General features: G+C 45.7%; 1 long non-coding RNA gene across 1 annotated transcript in view; it reads left to right on the forward strand.

Moving 5' to 3' along the window:
* LOC111551653 overlaps nt 1-20,556 on the forward strand; it is a 103,571-nt gene extending 83,015 nt beyond the window's left edge. The window contains exon 4 of the long non-coding RNA XR_002734424.1: nt 20,385-20,556. This is a non-coding gene — a long non-coding RNA (uncharacterized LOC111551653). The remainder of the gene's footprint in view (nt 1-20,384) is intronic.
* The last annotated feature ends 2,006 nt before the right edge of the window (nt 20,557-22,562 follow it).

Raw genomic sequence — 22,562 nt, forward strand, 5'->3', positions numbered from 1 at the left:
GAATTTCCATGAATATCCCACCCCCTGGTTAAAGGAACCCCTAAAGATGGAAACCCCAAACCTCATGGCACATCTCTCTTGAGTGTACCTGCTCTACTCTTTCTGGAGTCCGTACTTTTTGCTTTGCAATAAATCTCTGTACTTTCACTATTTTCTGACTCATCCTTGAATTCCTTCTCACAATGGTGTTAAGAACCTGGACACCAGCATGTTTGGGACCTTCCACAGCCTGCTGGTATCAAAACCACTCACCATGAGATGGTGTAGACATGATCTGATAGAGCTGCAGGCTGTGGAAGCCTGCAGAGCCTGGGGAACTCAGGCCAGTCTTCGCAAATGAGGCAGGATGTTCGTGCTGGCAGTTCTGGGAGAATAGACTAGCTTGAGTCTAGCTATAGACTCAAGTCATGTTAGGTATACACTAGCTTGGAGATGTGGGGGTGCAAGGTTGTCTGCAGGGCAGCCACAAGGAGTCTGCGTGGCTTAGGAATAAGCCCACAGGCCAAATCTGGCTTACCACCTGCTTTTATACATAAAGTTTTATTGGAATACAGCCATGCACATTCCTTTGTATGTGCTCTTTTTGTTCAGGCTATTGTGTGATGGAGCAATCTCAGCTCACTGCAATCTCCACCTCCTGGATTCAAGTGATTTTCCTGCCTCAGTCTCCCCAGTAGCTGAGACTACAGGCGAGCTCCATCACACCCAGCTAGTTTTTGTATTTTTAGTAGAGGCGGGGTTTTGCCATGTTGTCCAGGCTGGTCTCAAACTCCTGACCTCAGGTGTTCTGCCCACCTCGGCCTCCCAAAGTGCTGGGATTACAGGTGTGAGCCACTGAGCCTGGCACACCTGTGGTTGTTTTTTTCTGGAGGCTGAAAGTTTGAGATCAGGGTGCCAGCATGTTTGTGTTCTGGAGATGGTCCTCTTCTGGGTCACAAACCGCCATCTTCTCATCATATCCTCACATGGTGGGAAGAGGATGAGAAAGCTCTTTGAGGTCCCTTTTATAAGGGTACTAATCCCATTCATGAGAACTCCTCCCTCATGACCAAATTGTCTCTTGAAAGCCCCACTTCTGAATACCATCACACTGGAGGTCAAGATTTTAATGAATGAATTTTGGGGGAATACAATTATTTAGTCCATTGCACCTGCCTTTATGCAAAAGTTTATTGACTGCTGGTCTAGCGTATTTCAAGAAGCTATGCTGGGTGCTCTTCAGTTATATTCCCATGTAATAACCACAGCAACCCTGCAGGGAGCCATGATTGCCCCTACTTTACAGACAAGGATCTTCAGGCTCAGAGAGGTGAGGATTTGCCAAGGTCACACAGTCAATGAGAGGAGTCAGGTCTGTCTGAGTTGAAAGGACCTTCTCCAGACTAACTGGAGTTAGTACAAGACAGCGAAATCCTGTCTCTACTGAAAGTTACTCTAACAATGGTACGAATAGGCTGAAGCCAGATGGTGGAGAATCGTGCAAACATTTTTCATCTTTGGAGAACAGGGAGCCACCAAAGGCTCTTAAGAAAGGCAGTGGCATTGATCAGACTTGTTGGAGGCTGCCCCATCCAAGCTCTTTGCTGGATGTGGGATTGAAGTGGGGTTTTTACTCACCCACAGAATTCCTTTAAAAATCGTCATTTCGGCCAGGTGCGGTGGCTCACAGCTGTAATCCCAGCAGTTTGAGAGGCCGAAGCAGGCCGATCACTTGAGGTCAGGAGTTCGAGACCAGCCTGGCCAACATGGAGAAACCCCATCTGTACTAAAAATAAAAAGATTAGCTGGGCATAGTGGTATGCACCTATAGTCCCAGCTACTCAGGGGGCTGAGGCAGGCAAATCGCTTGAACCCGGGAGGTGGAGGTTGCAGTGAGCCGAGATTGTGCCATTGCACCATTCCAGCCTGGGCAACCAAGTGAAAGTCCTCAAAAAAAAAAAAAAAAAAATCCTCATTTATTTGGGAAAGGAGAGAGAGTTTAGACCAATCTCCTATGAAAGGAAAATATATTGGGCCCCTCAAATCACTAAGCTAAAGGGAAAAGTCAGGCTGGGAACTGCGAAGGGCCAAACTGCCTCCCATTCATGGGTTCTGCATCCATGGATTCAACCAACCTTGGACTGAAAAGATTCAGAAAAAAAATGTTTGCATCTGTATTGAACATGTGCAGACTTGTGTTTCTCGTCATTAATCCCTAAACAATACAGTGTAACAACTATTTACATAATACTTCTATTATATTAGGCATTCTAAGTAATCTAGAGATTTAAAGTATACAGGATGATGTTTGTAGGTTGTATACAAATACTGTGACATTTAATATCTGGGATTTGAGAGCAGTGATTTTTGATCCAAGGATTGATCCGAGGAGGGTCCTTGAGCCAATCCCCCTATGGATACCAAAGGACAACTATACTGACACAAGCTACAACATGGATGAATCTTTAAAAGACAAGATCTTCAAGAAAGAAGGCAGGGACGAAAGGTGACATATTGTATGATTCCATTATTGTGAAAGATAAGCAAATCCATAGAGACAGAAAGTAGATCAGTGGTTGCCTGAGACTTGGGGGAAGGATTAGAAAGTGACTGCTAATGGGGATGGGATTTCTTTTTCAGGGTTAAAGAAATATTCTGAAATTAGAAGCGGTGACAGTTGTGCAACTTAGTGAATACACTAAAAACCACCAAGCTGTATACTTAGGAAGACAAATGGTACGGCATGTGAGTCATATCTTAACAATAGTATAGGCCGGGTGCGGTGGCTCACGCCTGTAATCCCAGCACTTTGGGAGGCCAAAGCAGTCGGATCATCTGAGGTTAGGAGTTCAAGACCAGCCTGGCCAAGACAGCGAAATCCCGTCTCTACTAAAAGTACAAAAATTAGCCAGGCATGGTGATTTGACATAGCTTGCCCTTCTATGTCTGCAGCTTGATTTGACAGGCAGCTCTTTGTTAGAAAAGAAAAGGATTTTGGGAGCCGGGTGTAGTGACTCACACCTGTAATCCTAACACTTTGGGAGGCCAAGGCGGGTGGATCACCTGAGGTCAGGAGTTCGAGACAAGCCCGGGCAACATGGCGAAACCCTGTCTCTACTAAAAATACAAAAATCCACTGGGTGTGGTGACGCATGCCTGTAATCCCAGCTACTCAGGAGGCTGAGACAGGAGAATCACTTGAACCGAGGAGGTGGAGGTTGCAGTGAGCTGAGATCATATGACTACACTCTAGCCTGGGTGACAGAGTAAGACTCCATCTCAAAAACAAAAACAAAAAACAAAAACGAACAACAAAAAAAAAGCCAACAACAACAGCAACAACAAAACCCAATAATTTTTAGAGTCTCTAATCCATAATGACACAAGGAGCACGGTCCAGTCCAAGGTCAAACCCAGGCTGTCTGCTACCCCCAATGCCCAGGCTCTGGATCCCAACCTGTCCAGGTGCTTGCTCATTCATGGACCTCCTTGTCTGTGTCCTTCCTAAGAAATCTGAAATTTCCAGTTTTCTATGCTTTAGAGGGGAAAGCATAGTGATCCCACAGGATCACACACTGATCACACAGTGGGTGTGACAATGTGATCGAATTGCTGGATGGAATCCCTTATCTGCCTCTCATTAATTGTGCCTTGGTTTCCCAATTTGTCATATGTGGTTGACAGTAATACCATCTCTCTTGAAGGGTGGCTCTGAGGAGTAAATTAGTTCACACATGCAACATACTTTGAAGTGTGTCTGGCTAATAGCAAGAGCTCAGCAAGTGCTTTCCTGAGTCCTAATGTAACCTCCCAATGGGTTTACCTTGCCCTCTGCTTAGACAGAGCCGATTTATCAAGATGGGAGTTGCAATGGTGAAAGAGTAATTCACTTAGAGCCAGTTGTGCAGGAGACTGGGGTTTTATTATTATTCAAATCAGTCTCCCCAAGTATTTGAAGATCAAAGTTTTTAAAGATCATTTGGCCGGTAAAGGCTTGGGAAGTGGGGACTGCTGATTGGTTAGGTTGGAGATGGAATCATAGGAGACTGAAGTGAGGTTTTCGTGCTGTCTTTTGTTCCTGGGCACGATGGCAGACTGTTTGATCCAGATTACCTGCCTGGGTGCTGTCAGCTGATCCATCCTGTGCAGGGTCTGCAAAATATCTCAAGCACTGCTTTTAGGTTTTACAATAGTGATATTATAGCCAGCAGCAATCTGGGGAAGTTCAGACTCTTGGAGGCAAAGGCTGCATGACCCCTAAACTGTAATTTCTAATCTTGTAGCAAATTTGTTAGTCCTGCAAAGGCAGACTCGTCCCCAAGCAAGAAGGGGGTCTTTTCAGGAAAGGGCTATTATCAATTTTGTTTCAGAGTCAAACTGTAAATTGAATTCCTTCCTATACCCAGAACTGAAGAAGGACAGCTTAAAGGTTAGAAGCAAGATGGGGTCAGTTAGGTCTGATCTCTTCAACTGTCATAATTTCCTCAGTTACAATTTTTGCAAAGGCGGTTTTGAAGTGTGTCCTTGCCCGGGGCAAATTCTCATAAGACAAGGTTCGTTGTCTTATGTCACAGAAACCGACTACACCGACACATGAGAAGTGGGTTTAGGGCTGGATGGGGTTTTTTTTTTGTTTTGTTTTTGAACTGAGTCTGGTTCTGTCGCCCATGCTGGAGTGCAGTGGTGCAATCTCCACTCACTGCAACATCCGCTTCTTGGGTTCAAGGATTTCTCCTGCCTTATCCTCTCAGGTAACTGGGACTACAGGTGCAGGTCACCACGCTAATTTTTGTATTTTTAGTAGAGACAGGATTTCGCCATGTTGGCCGGGCTGGTCTTGAACTTCTGACCTCAGGTGATCTATCTGCCTCAGCCTCCCAGAGTGCTAGGATTACAGGCATGAGCCACCATGACTGGCAGAGGAGCAGAGGTTTAATAGGCAAAAGAAAGAGAGGCCGGGCAGTGGCTCACGCCTGTAATCCCAGCACTTTGGGAGGCCGAGGTGGGTTGATCACGAGGTCAGGAGATCAAGACCATCTTGGCCAACATGGTGAAACCCCGTCTTTACTAAAGATACAAAAATTAGCTGGCTGTGGTGGTGCGTGCCTGTAGTCCCAGCTATTTGCGAGGCTGAGGCAGAAGAACTGCTTGAACCCGGGGGGCAGAGGTTGCAGTGAGCCGAGATCGTGCCATTCCACTCCAGTTTAGGCAACAGAGCGAGTCTCCATCTCAAAAAAAAAATAAAAAAAAAAAAGAAAAGAAAAAGAAAGAGGAATAGCATTATCTCCTGCAAGAGAGAGGGGGCGCCCTAGTGAGACTTCGGGTTTTGTGGTGCAGGGCACGGGTTTTTATAGACTGGTTGGAGGAGGCAGCATCTTATTTACATAGGGCCCAAAGATTGGTTGGACCAGATGTGATATTTGCATAGCGCTTGAGGAAGCTGGCCGCCTCACCCCAATGTGTTATGCAGATGGCGTGTTTGCCGGGCCAGAGCCATGTTGCCTGCTCCTTACTGTGTACACGTGGTTTACAAAGAAAAGGGAAGATGGAGCCGCCATTTTGAACATGCCTAGTCCCCAGGTAATCTCTTCCCTGTTGGCACAACTGCCGGTATTCACCCGCACAAGCTTCTAGCTTGCCTTTCTATGTCTGTAGCCTGATTTTACAGGCTGCTCTTTGTTAGAAAAAAAAAAAAAAAAATGATTTTGGAGCTGAGCGTGGGGGCTCACGCCGGTAATCCCAGCATTTTGGGAGGCCAAGGCGGGTGGATCACCTGAGGTCAAGAGTGCGGGACTAGCCTGGCCAACATAGTGAAACCCTGACTCTACTAAAAATACAAAAATTAGCCAGACGTGAGGCTGAGGCAGGAGAATCACTTGAACCCGGGGGGCAGAGGTTGCAGTGAGCCGAGATTGTGCCACTGCACTCCAGCCCGGGCGACAGAGCGAGAGACTGTCTCAAAAAAAAAAAAAAAAAAAAAAAAGAAAAACTGAAAAAAAAAAAAGAAAATGATTTTGGGACTGCTTTTTATTAAAAGGGAAACGTTACTAAGGACTTTGTTACCTTCACTGTCTGCCTAAATAATTTCTAAACTTCTGTAATAGTGTTGGTCATAAAGTTCAAAATCCTAAGGAAATTTGAACACTCAAAGGATTTTTCGCAAAGTGATTTTCTGTGCAAATGGGTGCTTCTCCTTGGCCAGTCGCCATGAGAGCACACCTGAACAAAGAGGCACAAAAGCCTTTATTCCTGACGCAAGTCCTGCACCTGTACCCTTTCCCCACTGGCCGCGATCAGGTTGTACAGTCTGAACTAATCCCGGTTGGCTGAACATTTAAACTTTTTTAGATAAGGTGGGCACGCAAGGGAGAGAGGGAAAGGGGGAGGGGTGGCTGCAATGAGCTAGAGAGCTAGTCTTCTTTCCAAATAAGGAAAGGAATGTGAGTAGGTACTGATAACGCCTGGTACTGTGGCATGTCTAGGCATATAACAAAACCAGAAAGGAAGAGAAAAAGGAAAAAGGAGTGGAGGGGGTACTATGAATTAAAAAATAAAGGATTGATTAGGCTATTTAAAGAGAAACCTCATCCTATCCCACACCCGTTTCACTAGTTCTCAGTGGCCTGGATGTGGACCCTGGCTCACCCCCTTTGAGCTCAGGGGTGGGTCTGGGCTCCCTCACCTCGTTATCCTGGAGATAAGTGGTGAGACCTGGCTCAAAGCTGATGCTGTGCTCTGGGTTCAAAGGTGAGAAAAGAAAACGCTTCCCTGGACTGATGACACTGAGATCAACCTTTGTTCCTCCTGTCGGTGTTTTGAATTTTTTACATCCCTGATTTTGGGCAAAGTGTAACTAAAGCTTTAAAAGGTCTGATGGTACACGGGCCACATAGTAATCACTGTGAGTTTTAATATTCAAATTAGAATCTGAGGGAACTTGGATAATCAAAAACTTTTGAATTCTACTCTCCATTCTCTGCTTGGTCTCCTCAAGGCTGAATAGCTTTGAAATGGCCATAAATTTGCATAATGGCTTGCATAAAGCTAATCACTTTAGGTCTGGGAGCATTTTTGCCTGGGGCTGTTCTAGTCCTCTTCTGCTTCCTTGGCGGATACATAAAATGGAATAATTGAGAGTTTTTTTTTGGTAGAGGAAGGACTGTTGAAGAGTCTAGCGCTGGCCTATTTGGAGAACTACAGGACAGACCAGGCTTCAGAATGAGACTGCGTTGGAACCTGTTCCTCCTGCTGTTTTGGGATGTGTTGGGTGAGGGGTGGAATCCATAGAGGACTAGAGAGGCTTCCATATTGATGGGGAGAAACTTCCCCTCTGAGTGTGCCTTGAAAGGGGGCACTGGCTGACGCCCTTTGGGTTGGTGAATACCATGTAGCTAGTGAAATCCAGGAAGGTTTTCCAGACGTTTTTGTCTCTCCTTCCCAAGTGCACCAAGTTTCCCAGGAGCCCAACCCCTGGAGAGCAGTCGTAGTGGCAACTCTATTTCTATGCTACTTCAGTTCAGACATTTTATTTTAATTAATTAATTAATTTTTTTTTGAGACAGTGTCATGCTGTGTTCTCCAGGCTGGAGTGCAGTGGCGTGAACACAGCTCGCTCTAGCCTTGACCTCCTGAGCTCAAGCGATCCTCCTGCCTTGGTGTCCTGAGTAGCTAGGATGCATGCCACCACACCTGGCTATTATTTATTTATTTATTTATTTTTTGAGATAGAGTTTCGCTCGTTGCCCAGCCAGAGTGCAATGGTGCGATCTTGGCGTACTGCAACCTCCGCCTCCTGGGTTTCAGCCGCCAAATTCTCCTGCCTCAGCCTCCTGAGTAGCTGGGATTACAGGCACAGACCACCACGCCCGGCTAAGTTTTGTATTTTTAGTAGAGACGGGGTTTCACCATGTTGGCCAAGCTGGCCTTGAACTCCTGACGTCAGGTGATCCACCCTCCTTGGCCTCCCAAAGTGCTGGGATTACAGGTGTGAGCCACTGCACCTGGCCCACACCTGGCTTTTTTTGATTTTTGTAGAGGTGAGGGTCTTGCTTTGTTGTTCAGGCTGGTCTTGAACACCTGAACTCAAGTGATCCTCCTACCTCAGTCTCCCAGAGTGCTGGTATTACAGGCATGAACCCCTGCATCCAGACCTATACATTGGTTTTTTTTTTTTTTTTTTTTTTGAGACAGAATCTGTCTCTGAGACTCAGGCTAGAGTGCAGTGGCATGACCTTGGCTCACTATAACCTCTGCCTCCTGAGTTCAAGTGATTCTCCTGCCTCAGCCTCCCAAGTAGCTGGGATTACAGATGTCTGCCACCATGCCCAGCTAATTTGTCTTTTTGTATTTTTAGTAGAGATGGGGTTTAACCATATTGGCCAGACTGGTCTTGAACTCCTGACCTCAAGTGATCCACCTGTCTCAACCTCCCAAAGTGCTAGGATTACACAGGTAAGCCACCATGTCTGGCGAAAGCCCTATACATATTAAATAAAAGAATCATGAAAATATGTATGTTGTGGTAATGGAGGTAGGAATATTGTCATTGGAATTTTACTGTTTTCACTAGCCAGTATATTCACATGATGCAAAAATCAAAAGATACGAAGAGGTACACATTGGAAAAGACATTCTTACACGCCTTTACTCCCTCTGCCAGCTGTCATCTCTGCAGGTCACCAGTGTTGCCAGTTTCTTGTCTCCTTCCACAGAGTATATTCATACATCTACATCTGTATCTGTAGCAGCATCTATATCTGTGTTTGTATCTATCCATCTCCTGTAAATGATAGCTTATGATAAACACTTTTTAAACAAACTTTTGGCTGGGCATGGCGGCTCACGCCTGTAATCCCAGCACTTTGGGAGGCTGAGGTGGGTGGATCATCTGAGGTCAGGAGTTCGAGACCAGCCTGGCCAACATGGCGAAACCCCGTCTCTACTAAAAATACAAAAAATAGCCAAGAGTGGTGGTGGGCGCCTGTAATCCCATCTACTCAGGAGGCTGAGGCAGGAGAATTGCTTGAACCCAGGAGGTGGAAGTTGCAGTGAGCCGGGATTACGCCATTGTACTCCAGCCTGGGTGATAGAGCGAGACTCTCCGTCTCAGGAAAAAAAGAAAAAAGAAAAAAAGTTTGAGACAGTCTTGCTCTGTCACCCAGGCTGGAGTGCAATGATGCCATCACAGTTGATATAGTTTGGCTAAATCTCACCTTGAATTGTAATAATTCCCACGTGTCCAGGGTGGGGCTAGGTGGACACTGAATCATGGGGGCAGTTTTCTCCATGCTGTTCTCATGACAGTGAATACGTCTCAGGAGATCTGATGGTTTTATAAATGGGAGTTTCCCTGCACAAGCTCTCTTGCCTGCTGCCGTGTAAGACGTGTCTTTGCTTCTCTTTTACCATCTGCTACAATTGTGAGGCCTCCCTAGCCATGTGGAACTGTGAGTCCATGAAACCTCTGTCCTTTCTGAATGACTCAGTCTCTGGTAGGTCTTTATTTGCATTGTGAGAACAGACTAACACAACAGTTCACCACAGCCTCAACCTCCCGAGGTCAATCAGTCCTCCCATCTCAGCCTCCCAAAGTGCTGGGATTATAGGCATGAAGTACCACACCCAGCTGATAAAGATTTTTGCATACTGCTTTTTCTTTTTAATTATGTGTTAGTTTCTTATTCCTGCAGTAACAAGTTACTACAAATGTAATGTCTTAAAACAATGCAAACTAATTTTTTCCCCACAGTTCTGGAGGCCAGAAGTCCAAAACAGGTCTCACTGTGACATCAAGATATTCCCTTGCCTTTTACAGTCCTGGAGGCTGCCTGCATTGCTTGACTCGTGGCTTCTTCTCTCTGTTTGAAGCCAGTGGGGTGACATCTTCAAGTCTCTCTCTGATTCTGATCCTTCTCCCTGTTTAGAGACTCTTGTGATTACATTGGGTTAAACTGGATAATCAAGGGTGATGTCCTCATCTTAACACCCTTGACTTGATCACATCTGCAGAGTCCCTTTTGTAACATAAAGTGACATATTCACAGGAACACAGATATCTTTGGGGGACCAGAATTCTGCCCACTTCAATCTACCTTGGAGGTTGTCCCATGTCAGGCCATAGAGTGTCTTTTTCCTTTTATCAGTGGCACATGTGCGATTCCTCTGTGCCATCGTTTACTTAGCCAATCCCCTTTTGTTGAACATTTAGCTTGTTTCCAGCCTTTTGCTCTTATGAGTGTGGTAGGAACAATGCTTTATGCGGCACTTTTGCTGGTGTGTCTGCAGGATGAATCTGAAGAAGTGGAATTGCTGAGTCCAAGGGTATGCACACTTGTCATTTTATTAGCTGTTGCCAACTTGCTCTGAGGATGGTTAAATCTCTCTCTCTCTCTCTATCTATATTTTGAGATGGAGTCTTGCTCTGTCACCCAAGCTGGAGTGCAGTGGCATGATGTTGGCTCACTGCAACCTCTGCCTCCTGGGTTCAAGCGATTCTGCCTCAGCCTCCCACGTAGCTGGGAGTACAGGCATGCACCACCACACCTGGCTAATTTTTGTATTTTTAGTAGAGATGGGGTTACACCATGTTGGTCAGGCTGGTCTGGAACTCCTGACCCCAGGTGATCCACCTGCCTTGGCCTCCCAAAGTGCTAGGATTACAGGCGTGAGCCACCACACCCGACCTAAATTTTTTTTCTAATTATAGAAAATTTTGAATATGGCCGGGCGTGGTGGCTCATGCCTGCAATCCCAGCACTTTGGGAGGCTGAGGTGGGTGGATCATGACGTCAGGAGATCGAGACCATCCCGGCTAACATGGTGAAACCCCGTCTCTACTAAAAATACAAAAAATTAGCTGGGTGTGGTGGTGGGTGCCTGTAGTCCCAGCTACTCTGGTGGCTGAGGCAGGAGAATGGCGTGAACCCAGGAGGTGGAGCTTGCAGTGAGCCGAGATTGCACCACTGCACTCCAGCCTGAGCAACTGAGTGAGACTCCGTCTCCAAAAAAAAAAAAGAAAATTTCAAATATATGAAAAGCAGAGAGACTCATTCAATGCATGCTGTGTACCCATCATTCAGCTCCAGTAAGGACAACAACCAACTCATGAGTATCACGTTTCATCTATGTCTCCATGGGCTCTTTGCAGTACTTTGGCTACTGAGGAAGAAAACTCGACATCTTTATGTTCCAAAGGAGAGACTTAAAAATTTTAAACATGGCAGCATCTGTGGACGACATTCCTGTGGCAGGAGTGAGCAAAGAGAAAATCCTTCCCAGGGTGTTGCATTTGGAACACTTGTGTTCCTTGGGGGACAGCGACCCTGTGCCCAGGAGAGAGCCTCAGCACCTGCTGTTTGCCACCATTGTTTTTTTTTTTTTTTTTTTTGTGGATGTAGTGACCTACCCCACCCTGCCACCAGGAGACAGTTCGTTTTTACCCAGAGGATAATCTCAGAAATTAGCACTGCACTGCAGGTTTGCGGAGATGATGTTCTGGAAGGTTGAGTGGTTAGGAATGGGCTGACTCAGCCAGCAGCTGTGGAACTCTGGTACAAATTGAGAGCCCCAAAGCAATAAAAAAAGTACTTTTCAACTTGCCGTATCTGCACGTTATCAGCAAGCGAGAGCCCTCTCTGTGACATGCCAGAACTTTGATATCTTGCCTTATCAAATTTTCACACCACCTTTCCGAGAGTAATAAAAAAGGATCCAAGTGGGGATGGGCTTTCTTGGAAGATGGGCTCTTTGGGGGAGGTGGTGATTTTTTCACCACTCATATCTTGATAAAGGATTTATTCTCTGTGATTGAATCTGAGGGTACAGCATTGATGACAGTGTCACCTGGAAAGATAATCTGCCCTCCTCGTCAAGGTCACCAGAGTTAACTCCTCCTCTTTGAGTCTCACCTGCTTTTTAAGTCATGGAATCTAACGACACATCCTAGGGAAGTGGGCAGCTGAGTGCACAGAGCATCACCCCGGGGGTGGCTCATGTTATGCTCCATTTCAAGATGGAGAAAAAGGAGGCACAGAGATGTGAAGGGACAAAGCAAAAATGTAAACATCACTCTAAAAATTCTAACACCCTTCAGCCCCCATCCTAGCTGCGGTTTGCACCAGTGTTTACTGAGGGCTTTATTGTGATGACCCAGCCTCCATAACCCAGTGGTCCTCCCAGCCTGGTGCCCCGTGGCTACACTCCGCTGTGACCCTCAGCTCTCCGTGAGGGGTTATTGAGCCACCTCTGGCCAGCTTCCTGCTTCTGTGCTTCCTCTTCACGCAGCAATCAGGGTCCGTCACTCGGGCGCTCAGATGCCACCAGTGGCTCCCGTCTCACTCTTTTTTTTTTTTTCCCTGAGATAAGGTCTCCCTTTGTTGCCCAGGCTGGAGTGCAGTGGCACAATCATAGCTCACTGCAGCCTCAAACTCCTAAGCTCAAGCGATCCTCCCATCTTGGTCTCCTGAGTAGCTGGGACTACAGGCATGTACTGTCATGCTCAACTCATTTATTTTATTTTTATTTTGTAGAGACAGAGTCTTGCTATATTGCCGAAGCTGATCTCAAACGCCTGGCCTCAGGGGGTCCTCCTACTCCTGCCCCTCAAAGTGTTGGGATTACAGGCATGAGCCACTGCACCCAGTCTGGTCTTCTTCAGTGTCACCTTTAAAGGCCACCCAGCTGGGACTGTAAACCACCCCTCGCTCCCCCACCCCTTTTTCCTTCCTTGCTTTACTTTCCCCGCTTAGCAGTTGTAACTAATAACCAACTAACATATATATGTAATGTGCTAATGTATAGTTATATATGTATATATACACATTACTGTATATCAATTAGCTGTAATGATATAATAACACATTACATAATGATATGTTAATATGTTTATATGTATTTAAAAATAGATTTAAATATATAGATTAAAATACATGTGTATGTATACTTTTTTGAGACAGGGTCTTATTCTATCATTGAAGCGCAGTGTTGCGGTCACAGCTCACTGCAACCTTGACCTCCTGGGCTCGGGTGATCCTCCCATCTCAGCCTCCTGAGTGGCCGGGATTATAGATGAGTGCCACTATATCTGGCTAATCTTTTGTAGAGATAGGGTTTCACTGTGTTGCCCAGGCTGGCCTCAAACTCCTGGGACTCAGTCCTCCTGCCTTGGCCTCCCACAGTGTTAGGATTACAGGTGTGAGTCACCGTGCCTGACTGACGTGTTTTAATATATTGCCTGTTTTCCTTGTTTGTCATCTGTCTCCAGCTATACCATAGGCTCCATGAGACCTGTGATTTTGGTCTTTTTGGCTCACTGCTGTATTCTCAGCGCATGAAGCCACACCCAACACATGGTAGGTGCTTAATAACCATTTGTTGAGTAAGCTAATGACTAGTTTCAAGGCTGGAATAATAATACTTGCCTTGAAAGATTCCAAATTCAGGTTGAAATCTGTGATGAACTTTGGAGTTTCAGATGTCAGAGGGGAAGGTTCTTGAGCTTTTCTGATGTCCAAGAAGGATCAGAGGTTGGCTCTGCTAATTTCCAGGGTTGATACAAGGAGAGGGGCTTCAGGCATGCTCCCCGCAACCCAGGATGAAACAGGGGTGGGTGGAGGGGTGCAGAGGGCCTCCCTCAGGGTGCCGTTATTCCAGGACAGCTGGGTGTGCCTGGCATCCTGCAGTGGGGCACAATGAACTGCTGTCGTACTTCTGGGTCCATATTTCATCTCCCCTTTGTGCTTCACACGAGCAGAACCTTTGGTTGTATCATGAATCACGGAATTTAAAAACACATACCAAACCAGACCCTCCAGACTTCTCCTCTATTCTAGAGTTTAACTCCTGGCCAGATGTGGGAGCCATGGGCATTGGGTGTACCTGCAGCAGGACAGGTGGGGCCGCATAAGGTATCTCCCTGGGAGCCTCTTCTCTGAGGAGTTCTTAGTCTAATTTTCAGCTGCATTCCCAGTGGGGTGCACTTTTAGCTTTTCAGTAATGTCAAAATCAGACTGGATGTTGCCTTGAAGGAGGTTTAGGTGTTCTGTGAGTGTGTTTCCCTGGTAATTTATTAGCTTCTTTCTGATTGTGCAATATTTCAAACCTATAGAAAAGGACTGGCTGGGTGTAATGGCTCATGCCTGTAATCCCGGCACTTTGAGAGGTGAAGGCAGGAGGAACCCCTAAGGATCAGGGGAGTTCAGGACCAGCCTATGCAACAAAGCAGGACCCCATCTCTTAAATTTTTTTTTTTTTTTTTTTTTTTTAAGGAGCAGAAAATAAGAAAAGACCCCACCCTCTCAATTAGCAACATAATTGTGCAGTATTTGCTTCAGACCTTTTTGGGTCTGTTAAGAAACATCATCATAGATACCGCTAAACCACCGCTCTCCATCACATCTCCCTACTTCCTTACCTCCCTCCTGGGAGAACCACTGCCCACAGCTCCTTTCTGCACACCTCTGACTGAGGGCATGAGTGCCGCACGGGGCTAACCCTCTGACAGTGGCTTCTAGGAAGGGTCTGGAGTTAGAAACCACATCTGGGACACTGGACCCCGGAAGGAGTTTGTGCTTTGCCTCTTGGCATACGATAAGACATGTGCTGTTTGCTGTAGAGGCAGATGTTAACTTCACCTCCAGTCATAGCCAGGAAGCCATATGGAGCTGTATGGAGACACCTCTGGAGAAGCCCGTCCTGCTCACAATGATCTGTGTTCTGTGTGCCCTCTCTCCCCTCCCTGCCCCTTGCACAGATGGACTGAGGCAGGTGTGTTTGGACTCAGCCTTCACAGTGCAGGCTTGTTCCAGGGCCTCTGTTTAAGTATTACCTTGTAGTAGGTGATGTAATCCCTTCTCCCCTGAAGATGTCCACGTCCTCATCTCTAGAACCTGTGGCTATGTTATGGTGCTTGGCAAAGAGAATTCATATTGCACATGGATTAAAGTTGCTAATGAGCTGACTTTGAAATAGGGTTATTCTGGTGGGCCCAGTGTAATCACAGGACGCTTAAAAGATGGAAGAGGGAGACAGAGGAGTCAGAATCAGAGAGATGCAATGTGAGAAAGACTCAACCCATGGCTGCTGGCTTGAAGGTGGATGAAGGGACTATGAGCCAAGGAATGTGGGTGGCCTCTAGAAGATGTAAAAGGCAAGGAAAGGGCTTCTCCCCAGAGCAGAGTCCTGCTTCTTGATTTTAGCCTATCTTGGATTTCTAGCCTACAAAACTACAAGGAAATAAATGTGCATTGTTTAAGCCACCCAGTTTGTGATAATTGTCACAGCAGCCATAGGAAACTAACATATGCCTCCTCGGAAAGGCTGTCCTTGACTGTCGCATCCCATCTTTCTTTATCTGTCTGTCTTGGTCAGTTTAGGCTGCTATGACAAAAATACTGTACACTGACTGACTGAAACAATAAATTATTGCTGATGGTTCTAGAGGCTGGAAATTCTAATATCAAGGCATCAGCTGATTTGGAATCTGGTGAGGGCTGGCTTCCTAGTTCACAGGTGGTGCCTTCTCGCCATGCTCTCAAGTAGTGGAAGGGGCAAGGCAGCTTTCTGAGGTCCCTTTGACAAGTGCACTAATCCCATTCACGAGGGCCCCACCCTCATGACCTAATCCCCTCGCAAAGGCTCCACCTCCTGATACCATCACCTTGGGGTTAGGATTTCAACATATAAAATTGGAGTGGGGGTGGACGCAGTGGCTCACGCTTGTAATCCCAGCACTTTGGGAGGCTGAGGTGGGCGGATCACGAGGTCAGGGGATCAAGACCATCCTGGCTAACATGGTGAAACCCTATCTCTACTAAATATACAAAAAATTAGTGGGGCTAGGTGGCAGGTACCTGGGAGGCTGAGGCAGGAGAATGGCGTGAACCTGGGAGGCAGAGCTTGCAGTGAGCCAAGATCATGCCACTGCACTCCAGCCTGGGTGACAGAGCGAGACTCCATTAAAAAAAAAAAAAAAAATGTAGTGGGGATACAAACATTCGTTTATGGCACCATTTATTCTGTTTCATTTTTTTGGTAGTATTTCTTATGTTTTCTGGAGCAGTGTTCAGCAGGTAATAGGTGCTCCAGTTCCCCACCATAGGGTCCTTCTCTTGGCCACAGTAGAGGAAGATCTGGGTGGATACCTGGCCTGGCTTGGCTGATCAGCTTCCCTCCTCTGGAAATCTGGTGTTAGGGGTGAGAGATTCTCAGCCTGTCTTGGCAGTGCCTGCAGGAAAGGGAAAGGCTCAAAGCCTGGGGCTGCCACCTTGCACCGCATGTGAGAGGAGGCTGGGAAGGGTGGATGCTTGGGGGCAAGAGAGAAGAGGCATGCAAAGGGAAGCAGGGAGGAGAGACGTGGTGAGAATCCCACAGGGGTCCCACTTCTGTGGCACCTGATTCCAGGGCCGCCAATAGCTTCAGTCTGCCTGGGACTGAGGAGCTTCCTAAAATGCAAGAATAAAACAGAAAGTCCTGGGCAAGCTAGGATGGTTGGTTACCCTACTGTCACTCTTAGTTTTCATGAGACACTCTGATTTTATCCAGTAAACATCCTTTTTATCTGGCGTGAGCTACCTTCAGCCAGTTTCTATGACCTGCAGTGAAAATTACTCCAACACCTGCTCATCTCTGTCTAGTTTTCATCTGATCTGGCTCTAAGAGCTCCTCACTGGCTCTGGATCTGTGAACCGGGTCATAGGTGTCATCGTCTCATAGGCAATGGGCCTCTTGGCACTGGTTAGGGCAAAGGGGTGAGATGTCTCTGTATCAGTTATTCTTAATCCAAGAGCTCTCAGCCAGAGCTGGGCAAAGGCCGTTCCTCTGTTCCCCCATCCTTTGAGGGAGGGAACCACTGCGCACTCATAGGAGTGCCTGACATGTCATAGGGACTCAATGCATTTAGCTGCTCTTTTTATTGTTTTTCCTGACCCAGCCCTATCTTGTAGAAAGCCAGCTTCTGAGCGCCAATTCATCGGAATAGAAATGAGCAGAAGTTGATTATTTTGATCCTAGCAAAAACCAACAGCTAGCAGCCTTTATTTTGCACTCAGTATGAGCCAGACTCTGTGCGAGATGTCTACATGAGTTAGCTCATTTAGCCTTACAATAAACCTGTGAGGGACGCACCACCATTCCCATTCTACAGATGAGAACACTGAGGCCGAGAGAGGATACAGAATTTACCCCAGGTCAAAGAGTGGGATAAATGGGTGACTTGTGCCTTGTAAATTTTCATGAAAAGCTGTATACAAGCACCACAGAACACTTGAAAAAGAAAAACAACCCACTCGTCACACCCCTCCAGACCATCACAGTAGAAATTACCATGAGTTCAGGACGTGTGGATCCGATCCAAGGATAGGTGGGCCTCCTGCATTCCCTTTAATTCTCAAGGAGCCCATAGGCAGCACTGTTGTCTTAGTCCATTTTTTGCTGCTACAACGGAAGACCTGAGACTGGGTAATACATAACAGACAGACATTTTTCTGGAAACTGGGAAGCCTAAGATTGAGGTGCTAGTGTCTGGCAAGGGCCTTCTTGCTGCATCATCACATGATGGAAGACATGAGGACAAAAGCACCCGAGAGTGAACCCACTCCTGCAAGCCCTTTTTATAATGGCATTAATCCATTCATGAGGGTGAGGCCGTCACAACCTCAACACCTCCCATTAGGCCCCACCTCCTAACATGGTTGCACTGGGGGTTGTTTCTAACACATGAATTCTAGAGGACACATTTTGACCATAGTGACTGTGATGCTTGCTTTTCAGATGGAGAAATAGAGGCCCAGGGAGACAGGTGAGCTCTCCTGCCTGGGTGACTCAGCCAGTGGGTGATGGAGCCTGATGTCTCATCTGGACCCTAGTCCCTGGCTCCCCTGCCTGTACCATTTTCGGCATGAGCCCTGCAGGCTGAGACCAGGCTGTGACAGCCTGAATGTGAGTCAGTCCATTTCCACCTGTAACCTCCCCACCTGTCCCCATGCTATGACAGGCTGGGTCACCCTGTCCAGTGTTGCTAATGATCTCAAACTAGATTTCAGTGACTCACAAGTGCAAATGTACACATGTGGTTTTAAGGTTTTGGAGGAATTTAGTGATAAACACTGTCTTTGAACCATCTTTGGAAAAATGGATGAGGCAAATGGCATTTTCCTCAAGGTTTTACGCACACACACATACACAGTGTATAGCAGGTGCCTCACGCTTGGGTGTGTGCGTATCACCCTGGTGCTCATCTATAGGGACCGGCCCAGTGCATCCTGGTGATTCCTTTACTTATATGTTAAAACAATGCCACCTTGTATCCTAAAAAATTATTTAAAGGTAATAATATGGCACCAGTGTGGTGGCTCATGCCTGTAATCCCAGCACTTTGGGAGGCTGAGGTGGGTGGATCACCTGAGGTCAGAAGTTTGAGACCTGCCTGGCCAACACGGTGAAACCCCATCTCTACTAAAAATACAAAAAAGTAGCTGGGCTTGGTGGCACGTGCCTGTAGTCCCAGCTACTCAGGAGGCTGAGGCATAAGAATTGCTTGAACCCAGGAGGCGGAGGTTGCAGTGAGCCGAGATCATACCACTGCACTCCAGCCTGGGTGATGGAGCAAGACTCCACCTCAAAATAAAATAAAATAATAAAATAAAAGTAATATGAAACCATTATAAATATTTGAAAGATAGTAAGACTTTCCATCTCACTGTAAATAATTTTGTTGTTGTTTATCTGATATAATCACAATCCAAGGCTACTCATAATTCTCAGTTCTTTTTTTGCTTAACACTACACTTATTTTTTCCATATTCTCCCTGGTTTTCATACTTATGACTTTTCATAACTGCATTAGATTTAATTTAAAGAATGTGCCATTATTTATTCAACCATTCCCCTATAGTTGGACATATAAATTGCTTCCATGTTTTGCTATTTTAAATAATGCAGTAATAAATATCTTTACTTACCAGGTCCAGCAAGTAACATGAAGGTAATTTTTTTTAACTGCCTACTTTTATAGAAGCCAACTTTAAAACTTGGTGTGTGAAATTTAATTTAGAACCAAACTGTGACCTATTAAATAAATTCAGGAAACACTTGTCATCTACAAAAACTGATTCATATAATTTTTCATAGAAAATCTAGTCTACAAATTTTCTTTGCTATTATCTTGTAGAAATTTTAATGACAAAAATTCTAGAAAAGAAACTAAAATTCAGGGCATCACAACAATTTTCAAGGATGAATGTGATAATAATTAAATCATTAGCAGTGAAAATTTCCTCAATACTTTTTAATCTAAAATTATTATTATTATTATTATTTTTTAGAGACAGAGTCTTGCTCTGTCAGCCAGGCTGGAGTGCAGTGGCGCGATCTCGGCTCACTACAAGCTCTGCCTCCCGGGTTCACATCATTCTCCTGCCTCAGCCTCCTGAGTAGCTGCGACTACAGGCACCCGCCATCACGCCCGGCTAATTTTTGTATTTTTACTAGAGACAGGGTTTCACCGGGTTAGCCAGGATGGTCTTGATCTCCTGACCTCAGGTGATCAGCCCGCCTCTGCCTCCCAAAGTGCTGGGATTGCAGGGGTGAGTCACTGAAACAGAGTTCTCGCTCGGTCACTGAGGCTGGAGTGCAGCGGTATGATCTCCGCTCACTGCAACCTCTGCTTCCTGGGTTCAAGCGGTTCTTGTGCCTTAGCCTCCTGAGTAGCTGGAATGACAGGCACCCCCCACCATGCCTGGATAATTTTGATATTTTTAGTAGAGATGGGGTTTTACATGTTGGCCAGGCTGGTCTCAAACTTCTGACCTCAAGTGATCTGCCTGCCTCGGTCTCCCAAAGTGCTGGGATTACAGGCGTGAGCCACTGCACATGGCCCAGGATGACTTTCTGTAAGAGTTGTATTATTTTACATAATCATAAGCCATGTATGAGTATATCGGCTTCACCTCACCCTGGGGAGAAATTTTGTAATAGCGTTTAAACATATTTTAACATTTAATACATGAAAAGGTTATCTCTTGTTTCATGGAAATTTCTTCTATTATTCCTCTAGATGATTTTGGATGTTCTATTGGTTTAGGGTAATTCTCATGTGTTTCAGAAATGTGTATTCTATCTTTTCAAGTAAATCATAAATTTATACAGAGATTTGCTTAAAGTTCCTGCAAGCTGCCTAATATTGTGTTGGGCATATGGTGAACACTGAATACATTTTCTTGCTGTAGTGGGAAGAGGTCGAGTGTGCCAAATCTGTTTCATTTTGCTCCTGGGCCATCAGCTAGATTATACATCCCAGTCCTCTTGCGTTCGGTCTGGGGCCATGAGATTATATTTTGGCTAGTAGAATATGAGTAAGAAGCAATAAATGCTACCTTTAAACTTGACCATAAAAAAAATCTCTCCTCCAGGATCCTCTGTACTTTATTCTTCCATACCAGCCTCAGAAGCCACGTGTTGAAGACGGCGAAGTCCTGTCCTGGAAGAAGCATTGATCCCTAAATGACTGCATGGAGCAGAGCAGAGGTCCCCTGCCCCTCCCCCATGCATACCACCCGTGACATCAGCAATCAACAATCTTGATTAAGTTAGGCCTCTGAAATTCTGGGGTCATTTTTTACAGCATCTTGTTTTTGTTTTTCACCCTATTTATTAGTCTGTTCCCACACTGCTAGTAAAGACATACTGGAGACTGGGTAATTTATAAAGAAAAGGAGGTTTAGTGGCATTTTCCGGATGGGTTCCACATGGCTGGGGAGGCCTCACAATCATGGCAGAAGATGAAGGAAGAGCAAAGGGGCTTCTTACACAGTGGTGGGTAAGAGGTAAATTGTGCAAAGGAACTCCTCTTTATAAATCCGTCAGACCTCGTGAGACTTATTCACTATCATGAGAACAGCATGGGAATGACCCACCCCATGATCCGGCTACCTACCACTGAGTCCTTCCCATGACACTTGGGAATTGTGGGAGCTACAAGATGAGATTTGGGCAGGGACACAGCCAACCCATATCACGCTAATATGCATACTAACCCATAGCAGTTGGGGAGCTCTGTCTCTACTTCCACTTTCAAATTACACTTTCAAGCACACACATTTACAAGTATACCCAGTTTGATACTCCCTTAATATATCATTGAAAGTTTTTTGGAAGTAGACAATAGAGAATACCTGCGTATTTGAAGCAAAAGGGACTTCATTGGAAGGCTGTTGGGGAACTTGTAGAAATAAGGTTCTCTTGAAGAACTAGGCTTGCAGCAGACAGGAGTCAGGCAGTTCCAGAGGACCTTGATGGAAGTGCAATGTGGAGGTTAGGTGCAGGAGTCGGCCTGGGTTCGTGTCTTTGACTCTGCTACATAGAGAAGGCTATTTAACAGCTTTCTGCCTCAATTTTCTGATCTGTAAAATGGCGATGATATCACTCATCTCAGTATTACCGTGAAGTTTAAATGAGTTGATGTGTAACAAGTACTTGGGGCCGGGCGCAGTGGTTCACACGTGTAATCCCAGCACTTTGGGAGGCCGAGGCAGGTGGATTCCTTGAGGCCAGGAGTTCGAGACCAGCCTGGCCAACATGGTGAAACCCCATCTCTACTAAAAATACAAAAAAGTTAGCCAGACATGGTGGTGTACGCCTGTTATCCCAGCTACTGGGGAGGCTGAGGCAGGAGAATCCCTTGAACCCTGGAGGTGGAAGTTGTAGTGAACCAAGATCATGCCACTGCACTCCAGCCTAGGCAACAGAGCGGAGACTGTCTCAAAAACTAATAAATAAATAAAAATTAAGAAAAAAAGTGCTTGGAAGGGCTAGGTAAACTTTAGTCATTCGCTCACATACCACTTTGGAAGGATAGACCTTCAGTCTTACTTCACCCTCGAATCCCTTTGCTCAAGATCAAAGTTCTGAGAGGGAGTTTAATCGGCTGAGTTGTGACCATGTGGGCAATGCAGGAAAGGATGCAGCTGGAGGTGACTCCAGGGATGTCTTTGGCTTCCATCATGGGGGAGCAGGTGCCTGGATTATCTGCCCTAACGAATCTGGACAAAGGCAAACGAGGTTCTCTGAGGAGGGAGACATACAGCCCAATTAGCTAACCAAGAGAAGACAAGTCATCCAGTCTTGTCATTTTCTTTTGCACACGGGTGTACATTATCTTACACTCTTACCACTTTGTTTTCTTTCTCTCCTTTAATTGCAACCTGCTACCAAAAGTTAAAATAAACTGAAAGTATTGAGATAGCTCAGTGACTGACTTTTGGTCAATTGACTTTTTATGTAGTGAACAGCTGCCCAAACAATTGCCTCTGTCACTGTGCAAATTCGCAAGCGTTTGTATGATCACTCCCAATCCCCCAACACAGCACTGTGTTACAGCACAGTTTAGTTCAGTGTTTAGTTCTCTGGAACAGGAAGGTTCTCATCCATTACAGGCTGCAATACAAGCAGGGGTACAATAAGCAACCACCGCTTTCCTCAATGATGTGATGAAAGCAAAAGCCAAGTAGCTCGATGTATCCAACTTAAAAATATAAAAAGTTTTGTTTTCGTTCATTTGTAAATATTTAGTAATTTCTATTCTGATTTCT

Source organism: Piliocolobus tephrosceles, chromosome 17 (genome assembly GCF_002776525.5).
Source record: "Piliocolobus tephrosceles isolate RC106 chromosome 17, ASM277652v3, whole genome shotgun sequence".
Lineage (NCBI taxonomy): Eukaryota > Metazoa > Chordata > Mammalia > Primates > Cercopithecidae > Piliocolobus > Piliocolobus tephrosceles.